The 10,840-nt window shown below is 43.5% G+C and overlaps 1 long non-coding RNA gene across 1 annotated transcript in view; it reads right to left on the reverse strand.

Annotated features, from left to right (window-relative positions):
• Window positions 1-6,629, reverse strand: part of LOC137552902 (uncharacterized) — a 34,844-nt gene extending 28,215 nt beyond the window's left edge. The window contains exons 1-2 of the long non-coding RNA XR_011027190.1: window positions 6,540-6,629; window positions 6,215-6,354 (exon numbers count right to left, since the gene is read on the reverse strand). This is a non-coding gene — a long non-coding RNA (uncharacterized lncRNA). The remainder of the gene's footprint in view (window positions 1-6,214; window positions 6,355-6,539) is intronic.
• Window positions 6,630-10,840: the final 4,211 nt, after the last annotated feature.

The following is a 10,840-nucleotide window of genomic DNA, read 5'->3' on the forward strand; positions in this document are numbered from 1 at the left end:
ACAGGTGCAGTGACACTGCGTGCGCTCACGTAGGTAGGTTCACTGAACAGGTGGGTATGCAGTGATTGGTATTAAAAATATGCAGCTGTCACACACACAAGTACCATGAACAGGTACAGTGACACTGCGTGCGCTCACGTAGGTAGGTAGGTGCATTGAACAGGTGGGTATGCAGTGATTGGTATTACAAATATGCAGCTGTCACGCCCACAGTTAGTCACTGAATGTGCTTGGCCTGGCAGTGGCACAGTAGGAATTACCAAGGGGCCAAGGTCCCACCAGCAGCTTCAACTGACTGACAGGGCTGTATATGCAACACAAGTGTCTGTGGGACACACACAAAAAAATAGATCACAAGCACAACATTAGCTCTCAAAAGAGCTGTTGAGGATGAGGAGTGCTTTTTAGCAATAAGTATCAGCAAGAAGGAACAACCTAACAAGCCTAACACAAGAGCCTAACTAAGTTTTCCCTATGTCGGCAGGTTCTCTCCCTTCTCTAATTACTGCAGCCACACGAGTGAGTGAAAAGGCTGATGCTGCCTGCGTTTTATAAGGGGGGGGGGGGGGGGCAGGAGGGAGTGTAGCCTGATTGGCTACCCTTTGTCTGCTGACTGTGATGTATAGGGTCAAAGTTGACCCTAATGATGTAGTATAGGGGACAGGTCGAACTCGCATATAGTTCACGGTTTACCACGAATGCGAACCACTGAAGTTCGTGCGAATAAGTTCGCGGTCAAACCGTTCGGGCCATCTCTAACCAGTTTCCATGCTTTCCTTTCTTTCTTAAAGTTTAGTACTAAAAACATTGGGAAGGCAGCATATAAAAAGAATAATTTTTTGCATTGTTATTGGTGTGCACTATGAGTTTAATATTTCTTTACTTCTGCAATCTGATGTTTCAAATTCAGCATGAACGGCCATGCTAGTTGGTGATATATGTGCTTTTTGGATCTTTGCTTAGCTTTGTGTTTTTCAACATGAGAGATTCCCTGCTCACATATTAGTATGGCCAAGAATCGTTGCTACTCACTGCCAATGATCGTGGTCTTTGTACAAATAACAAATGACCCAATTACTCACTTACAGACACTGTTATTCATTACATAGACAGCCATCACTTGCGGGTCAGTAGCAATGATTACTGGTTACATTATTGTATTGAAGTTATAATGGCTGTAATCACTTGCTTTTGGAACTTATTTTTCTTTATATTAGAAAAGAAAAATATTATTTTAAAATACTTTTTTTTAATGTAATAAAATGGTCTTAGAGCTGCACGTCTCTGCTTGGATGCATGTTGACTGAAAGTTCCCTGCTAATCCCCACTTTTGATGCCAACGGAGTTAGGCCATCCTGGGGGAGCCACTCTGTGACCGTCCATCGACATTAGGTGCTCGCAGAGCAGCTAAGCACCACTTCTACACTCACTATGGGCCCAGAAGGGTACAAATTACATGATGGGGGAGACTTAGGGGCCTGGCAGGCAGAGGTGGCTACACTGATTTCCAATAGATTTCAGTATAAAATTAAATCTGTGTGCATCACACTGGCAGCAACAGAAAAAAGACAAATAACATTTATATGGCGCTTTTCTCATGGCAGACTCAAAGCACCAGAGCTGCAGCCAGTATGATGGCACTATATAGGCAGCAGCAGTGTTAGGAAGATTTGCCTAAGCTCTCCTACTGAATTGGTGCCTATCAGATTCAATCAGAGAGGGATCTACCTGATGGTTGAAACTGGTGGCCATTGCATTACGGCTTCATTTCAAAGCAACCACCTTCATAAAAATCCTGAAAATGTATGTATACTTAAAGAGAATCTGTACTCTAATATTCTTACAATAAAAAGCATACCATTCTATTCATTATTTTCTCCTGTGCCCCTCTGTGCTGTTTCTGCCACTCTCTGCTGCAATCCTGGCTTGTAATTAACAGTTTTAGGGCCCTTTTCCACCAGCGCGTTTGCGCTGGCTGAATCGCAAAACCGCAAACCGCTAGCGATTTTACAATCGCTACGGTTTGCTTTTTAACATAGGAATCGCGGTAGGTCATTTCCACTACCGCGATTCGCTTTTGTCGGGAACGCGAACGCGCGGCGGAGCGATAATTGCCGCGATTTTGCTATGCAGTGCATAGCATAGCAAAATCGCGGCCGCAAACGTCGGGGGAATCGCCGGTTTTGCGATTCAGCAATCGCTAGCGTTCAGCGTGAACGCTAGCGATTGCAGGTGGAAAAGGGCCCTTAGGCAGTGTTTACAAACAAACTAACCAGCTTCTAATAGGCTCAGCTAAGCATAGAGTGTGAGTCATTCAGAGTATGCAGGGGGCCTGCAGAGGGTGTGTATCGCTTCTACCAATCACAAGCAGCCCTGCACATTCCACACAATCAAGCTTTAGCCCGACAAACAGGACAGAGGAAAGATACATTGATTTATTACAGAGACAGTGCAGTTAGGAAAGACTGCAGTAAGCCAGAGCAGATTAGAACAGGCATAGGAACTTATAGGATAGAAGAACTAAGGCTGAAAAATTTGTTACAGAGTCTCTTTAAGAAAGTGACTGGCAATTCATACATAAAATGATGGCATGATTTTACAGAAATATAATGCTTGCAAGCCCAAATCCAGGAAAATATTTTTGCAGTGCAGTTAAGAGTTGAGGCTAAGACTAGTGATAGGCGAATTTCTTATGGAGAGATTTGCCAGATGAACCTCTTGCTTTGCAGTTCGCTAGCCAATCAGTAATGTGAGCACGGGTTTGTGGTTTAGATGCGGGTTTGACTGTGAAGTGCTCCGTAAGGTTGCATGCCACTTTGTGTAGCTTCCTGTTCCCTGGCCATCATGCCTCTGCCCCTTCCTCTGCCCAGTATGCCTGTTTACTCACAATGCATGACTGGGTGAGTTACAGCCATTCAGAGGGCTACTCTTCTTCTTCTACACACCACTGATCCATCCCACCTATCCACCTCTCTATGCTCCATCTCCGGTGATGTCGATTTTGTTCTGTGCAAAATGAGTGAATGGACATTGGTAAAGGGTAAGGAGGTGCCGGCGGCGGCTGGGAGCTGAAATGGGCAGAATTGTGAAATTGTGTGCTGTCATTCAATGGGGGGAAACAGCAAACCTGCAATTGAGCATTTGGAGACATATGGGTTCACAAACCAACAAATCTTGATGCTGACATGGGTTCTCACCCATTTATACAGGACTCATTACTTTTCTCTAAATTCATGCAAGCAACAATAGACAACCTCTTCCAAAGGCAGCGAATGTTTGGTGTGGTTAAAAACTTTCTGGCAGCACCAGTTCCAAGACAAAGGGCATGAAATGCATGAAAGGCCAGTAATTTTACCACACACAGGCTGAACACAGCAATTGTACCAGTCCTAATGCCAGAGGAGTATGGTCCGTTACACTATTAGTGCCATGTGCATTACCATGGTAATATGTGTATTGCTATGTTAACGTAAGTTATGCCTTGAGTGGCGCTAATAGAGCAACCGACTATGCGTCCTTGATGTTAGGATAGAGAACATTGGTGTGTGCTACCTGCACATAACAAAATAACCATCCTTTTATGCATCAAGTCCAAACTCTCCAAGCACCAAAGGCAAAGATGCTAATGTGCTCCCCCTCCCCTTTCTCAAGAAGAACTCAATGGGAGAACAAAAGACCATACTGGAATCCAACTCAAAACAGATACCACAAGTGGTCATTAAATGTGGCATATACAAAGTTAAGGTACTATTCATTCCACTGTTGTGCATCGGCTTGAATTCCCATAGCCAGATTATCACAAGGACTGGATAAGAACATACGTTAAAGAGAAACTCCAACCAAGAATTGAACTTTATCCCAATCAGTAGCTGATACCCCCTTTTACATGAGAAATAGAATGATTTTCACAAACAGACCATCAGGGGGCGCTGTGTGACTAATTTTGTGCTGAAACCCCTCCCACAAGAGGCTCTGAATACCGCGGTACTCTGGGCAAACTGCCACAATGTAACAATGTTCACAGACAGGAAATGGCTGTTTAAAGCTGTCTGTAACAGCCAGAGCAGCTAGAAACAGCTACATAACTTGCCCACAGTAACAATGTCACCATGTAATACATGTCAGAATGTGAATCTGGGAGAGGAAAGATTTTACAATGAGCAAACACTGACTAAATCATTTATACATAATTATTGTAAAAATCAAGCACTTTTTTTTACTACATTATTTTCACTGGAGTTCCGATTTAAGGAATGTAACTACCATCAGCCACCTCCTTTACATGGAATACATTGAGCTGTATGCAAACACAACATCTACTCACTGTACAACCTAATTTATATTTACAGTGAAGAAACTGGGATGTAATTTAAACTGATGAAGTGTTCCCAAATTGTAGTTAAAAATAGGAATGATGATTAAGCATGATGAGGTTGAGTACTCAGCAGGGCACATAGCAGGAATTCAGACCTGTTAAAAGTGCCACAATGCCTATACTTATTATGAAGTGGACATGGTGGGTGTACTTCTTATGTGGTGAACATGATGGCTGTATTTGTTATATATTTGTCATTTGAAATATGTTGTTTTTATTACTTTTTTTGCTTTAATCCAGAAGAGAGCTGTATCTGTATTTTGTGGGTGAAGACTATGTAAATTGGTTAATACATTACATTTACAGTATTGATTTTTACCATACAATGCTAAGTTACAATGTTATGTCCGAGTTTTTGTTGTTTAAGCTTTTACAAGTGCACTACTGCTTTCCTTAAAAGCATATGTGACATTGTGACACAAGGGGCCTGATTCACAAAGCAGTGCAAACACTTTGCACACCTGTGAAAAGCCCTTTATCGCACCTAAACTTAGTTTAGGCGTGATCAGAAGTATCTCGCGCGAAGCAATCGTGCAGGCGCGCGCGCAGCGCCCATTAAGCCCTATGGGACTTTGCGCGCGCGCCTGCACGTTTGCTCGCACGAGCTTCGCGCGATCAGCAGCACAAAGCAGTGATAACTCTGCTAGTGCAAAGGTTATCACGCCTAAAGTCTTTTAGGCGTGATAACTGAGTTATCACCGCTTTGTGAATCAGGCCCTAGGAGTAGTGGTGTCCGCTTGAGGGCTACAAATATATGAGGCATATTTTTGGGGGACATGAAGTAGCTACAGCATGTGACCTTGGGCCAAATGCTTTTAGATTACAGTATACTTCATATTTGGGTCCTTCTATAATACATTATGACCACTCCTACTTTTTATAGTGGCACGCTACTTTCGCCACACATATTCCTCCTCTCTTATATTTTTAGGTCCCTCCCTGGCCCCATAGGGTGAGATGAGATGGGGAAGGTGTCGTCTGTCTGTGGTATTATGGGTAGCATGAACCCTACATATGGTCCTGTCTAGTGGGCCAAAAGGAAAATAAAACTCCTCTATTGAAAACAATACAACAGAAACAGTGCTGTTTTCTAAAAATAAGAAGGCAATATTAAGCTTTGAAAGATACTGTAGTTCTACCGCTGTCCCTAAGCTAAACTAAACTAAAAATAAAAAATCAAATAAAACACAGTTGCCTTATGTTCCTTTGTATTGATGATTTAGCTTGAAGTTATTGAAACCAGTAAGAAAGGAGCAAGAGCGGCTACGCATTTTGCAAGGGTAATTAAGCGTAACTTATTTTCATGGTTGTTTTTGTTTTTCTTGATTTGCATTGCAGCTGTAAGAAAGACGCAGAATTTTATGAGCTGATATCCAAGCAGACTTGGATGCCCCATGTGGCATACACCTGGAGTTTAGTGCCTCTGCATTCACTGAAGGATACTGTGCTCTGTGTTTTGAAAATAAAGCTTTCAATGACTAAAGGAAGTTGAATTAAGCATGTCTGTGTGTGGGTAGAAGCTTTAGCCAATGTAAATAAACAGAGCGGTTTGCCAGAGGCAACACATGCATGCTATAAACACTTTTATTTCTGCTCGTATGGCCCAGATGAGGAAGATATTCTCCTTTTCTAAACATTACAAAATAAACGTTATAAACCTTTTCATGAGCAATATTCTCTTTAACATCATACATATTTATTTATGAACAGCATTTCCTTTTTGCCATTATAATAAATCAGATTCTTTTATACTGTTTTCATACCTGAGCTCATGACAGCAAATAATAATCAACAATCAGAACTAGAAAGAAGTCAAAGAAAGTTATAATTTAAACTGACTTGATAAACAGCACTGTGGCGAATTTACTGGCCATTTTTCAGGTTCTTTCATCTCTCTTCCATTTGCAGTTAGACATTTGCTTGACAGCAGCACCAAATGTGTTCAATAGCAAAATGTCAGGAAAGGATACAAAACTGCGCTGGAAAAACAAAACATCACAAAAACCATTAGTCACTGCCTGTTAGGACAAATGTTAAGGAAATATTTGGCTAGTGCGTTCACGACCGGAGCATTGATTATAGAACGTTATATAATAAACATCATGGTCTGCTGATCTAGTGTAGAATATGGGATCATTTGTAATCAACAAAACCACAAACTGACCTGGATGTGTTGGTCTCCCACGCAGTCATTTCTCTCTCTATCAGTTGCACCATGCTTGAAGCCAGCTGTCTCAAATTGTTTCTCCTCCATCTCTTCTCTCGGTTGTAACTTAATGCATCCTGAAGGAAACAGATGAACCAGGAGTGATTATTTTAAATGCATTTTATTTCTGTGTCCCATAGTAGGAATGTATACTCTGCATACTGACACTGGGCTACTTAGAATAATAGCCACCAGTTTTTCAGGTTTGATAGCTAGATGGCCAGATAGGGTCAATCCAATACTTATCTCTTGTAAGGAATGATGGCTTTAATTCTGCTTTTATTGGTTCCTGCTAGCAACGTTAGACTATGACAAACTCATAGTGGTTATTATAATTAGGTTAATATATTGGTCTAGCTGCTGCAGTCTGGGGCATATCCAATCAATGCTGACAGGTGTAAGCACTAGTGACTTTGGGGTTGATTCACAAAGCTTACTTATTTTTCAGCTTAACTTTAAGAAGAGCTAATGCATGAGATAAACAAATAAGGAAATATAATTCATGAGATAAACAGATAAGGGTGCATATGCAATTCACTTTTCTCCTGAGTGTTTTAATAGACCTAATAGAGCTCTCTGATTTGACCTTTTTGACAGAGACCTGGCTTGGGAAGCATGCAGGCCCAACTCTTGAAGCAACCGTACCGGCCAATTATTCAATCTTGCACTGTGAGAGACAAGTCGGCAAGGGTGGGGGGGTTGCCATATGCTTCAGATTCTCTTTGAACATAAGGCCCCTGCCCATAGGCCCCACTGAAACCTTTGAATGTCTTGCAGCTCAACTGTCAGCAGAAGTAAACATCAACATATTGCTCATATACCGCCCCCCAAAAAATGGTCCAGCCTTTCTTAAGGAAATATCTGAACTCTTATCCTGCGTAACAATGGAACACCCTAGATGGATCATCCTGGGAGACTTCAATGCATGGGTGGATGATCACGACTCCCAGCTAGGAAGTGAACTACTTCTCATAATGAGTGAACTAGGTCTCTCTCAGGCTGTCAACCTCCCCACCCACACGAAACGGCACACCCTGGATCTTATATTTCATTCCGGACTTTTAATATCACACATGGATATAAACCCAGTGGTATGGTCAGACCACCACACCATCCACTTCTCTCTGACAGCACCAGCGATAAAACACAGAGGGAAAGAACTCATAAAATACCGTTCACTGAAAGATGTCTCACCCCAGCACGTTCAGAATATCCTCAACTTCGACGCATTAACCAATCATTGCGCAGACCCAGACTCCATGGTCCTGATATACAACCATGCAGTGTCATCTGCCTATGACGCCCTCGCTCCAGTTCGCATCAAACGATCTACACCACTTCACCATGCACGGTGGTTTGACAGCTCACTAAAGGACATAAAGAAAGAAGTGCGCAGACTAGAAAGGAAGTGGCGAAAATCTCAGAATTCAAAAGATAAACACACCCTTGTCTCTCACCTGGAAAGCTACCAAAATGCGATCACCAAGAAAAAATCCTCCTACCTATCACAGGAGATCGCAAAGGCCGCCAACAGACCAGCCCAACTATTCCGCACAGTTGATAGACTATGTAATCCATCCTGTCTAAAACCCACTATAACTCCCTCAAAGGAGCTATGTGAGAAATTTGCTTGCTACTTTGCTGACAAAGTATCTTCTATTCGGTCTCTCATTCAGTCCACAGCACCCAAGACTCAAGCAACTAATGGAAATAGCTGCAAAAACAACCTAACACCCTGGACTGACTTCAAAAGTATTAGTGAGGAAGAGATCTCAGACATCCTCTGTCGTCTCCGCCAGACAACCTGCGACCTGGACCCTGGACCAACTAAACATATGCTGAAATGTCCTGACCTGCTTGGTCCAGCATTTCACAAAATAGTAAATTGCTCTCTGCAAGCAGGGAGGTTTCCTACCTCTCTAAAAGAAGGAATCATCAAGCCCCTTCTTAAAAAACCTTCCATTTATCCAGATGCTATGAGCAGCTACAGACCTGTCTCCAACCTCCCCTTCTTAGGTAAAGTTATTGAAAAGGCTGTCCATCTGCAACTTGAAACCAGGCTGTCAGTAAACAACATCCTGGACCCTCTACAATCTGGCTTTAAGAAACACCACAGCTGTGAAACAGCCCTCATCCAAGTCTGCAACGATCTGCTCATGGCAAGGGACAGAGGGGAATGCTCCATCCTAATCCTGTTGGATCTCTCAGCTGCTTTTGATACAGTTGACCATAAAACCCTGCTTAACAGACTGCAGGAGTACTGTGGCATCAGTGGATCAGTCCTCCAGTGGTTCAGATCATTCCTGACTGACAGAACACAGAGAGTATCCCTAGGACCTATAATGTCCAAACCTGCACCTCTACAATTCGGAGTGCCACAAGGATCAATCCTATCCCCTCTGCTTTTTGCAATCTACATGTTGCCAATCGGTACACTTATCCAACGACATGGCCTGACGTACCACTGCTACGCCGATGACACACAGCTATACCTGTCCTTCAAACCTGGTGGAACAGACCCTACCCCAAAAATAAACTCTTGCTTAGCTGAGCTTCAGGCATGGATGAATGATAACTGGTTGAAACTGAATGCTGACAAAACTGAGGTCCTGTTTGTCCAAAGCCAGTGCTCGCCATCAAAACAGCTCTATCCTAAAGCAACACCAATCAGGATTGGGAATTCAGACATAAACAGCTCCAACCTTGTGCGCAGCCTTGGCGTACTAATCGATGGGGAATTGAGTTTCAGAAACCAAATTTCATCTGTAGTTAAATCTTCCTTCTTTCATCTGAAGAACATTGCAAAGATTAAACATCTGATTCCCCCAGAGGATCTTCAAACCCTAGTCCACGCCTTCATCACATCACGGCTGGACTACTGCAATGCCCTTTATGCTGGCCTCCCCAAAAAGGACCTGCGTCGCCTGCAATTAGTGCAGAATGCTGCTGCCAGATTGCTAACAAACCAGCCTCGCCACTGTCACATTACACCGATCCTTCGCTCACTGCACTGGCTACCAGTAGAATGGAGAATACTCTTCAAGATTGGACTGCTGACATCAAATCCCTGCACAATCTGGGCCCTGGATACATGAAGGACTTGCTGAAGCTGCACCACACCTCTCACAACCTCAGATCAGCAAGTTCTATAAACTTGGTCACTCCCAGAGTGCACCTCAAAAAATCTGGAGACAGAGCCTTCTGTCATGCTGCCCCTACTCTTTGGAACTCCCTACCACACCCAGTAAAGACAGCACCATCCCTGGAGCTATTCAAATCCAGACTGAAAAGCCACCTGTTTAGCCTGGCATTTCCAGATTGATAAAATTCTTCCTCTGTACCACGATGGTCGGAGCCATGCTTATGCGCTTTGAGTCCCACGGGAGAAAAGCGCTTTACAAATGTTATTTGTTGTTGTTGTTGTTGTTGTTTTCCTAAGATAATGTTTCATCTTCATGTCTGTCCAAGGAAGATGAAGGACACAAGGGGGACAAAGGACGCAAGGGAGCAGAGGACACAAGGGGGACAGAGGGCACAAGGGGGACACAGGAGGACACACGGGAGACACAAGAGGTACAAGGGGGACACAATAATTGGGGGGTAGAACATCTACAAGGTGGACCATGGACGCACCAGGTTTTGTATCTTTTTTTTAATATTTTTTTTCCATCTTACAGTCCAGAGCATCTTATACTCTGAAAATTGGGTATATAAGTTATAAGTTATAAATCAATTTGCAAGTCATTAAAGGAATACTGTAGGGGGTCAGGGGAAAATGAGTTGAACTTACCCGGGGCTTCTAATGGTCCCCCGCAGACATCCTGTGCCCGCTGAGCCACTCAACAATGCTCCGGCCCCGCCTCCGGTTCACTTCTGGAATTTCCGATTTTAAAGTCAGAAAACCACTGCGTCTGTGTTGCCGTGTCCTCGCTCCCACTGACGTCACCAGGAGTGTATAGCACAAGCCCAGTATGGTCTGGGCCTGCCCAGTACGCTCCTGGTAATGTCAGCGGGAGCGAGGACACGGAAACGCAGACGCAGTGGTTTTCCGACTTTAAAGTCGGAAATTCCAGAAGTGAACCGGAGGCGGGGCCGGAGCATCGGTGAGTGGCTACGCAGGCACTGGACGCCTGCGGGGGACCATCAGAAGCCCCGGGTAAGTTCAACTCATTTTCCCCCAAGCCCCCCTACAGTATCCCTTTAAGTGAAAAAAGTAATTAGAACCCAAAGTAAAACATGAGTTTAGTACTTGGTGGTGA

This window comes from Hyperolius riggenbachi, chromosome 1 (genome assembly GCF_040937935.1).
Source record: "Hyperolius riggenbachi isolate aHypRig1 chromosome 1, aHypRig1.pri, whole genome shotgun sequence".
NCBI classification, from domain to species: Eukaryota; Metazoa; Chordata; class Amphibia; order Anura; family Hyperoliidae; genus Hyperolius; species Hyperolius riggenbachi.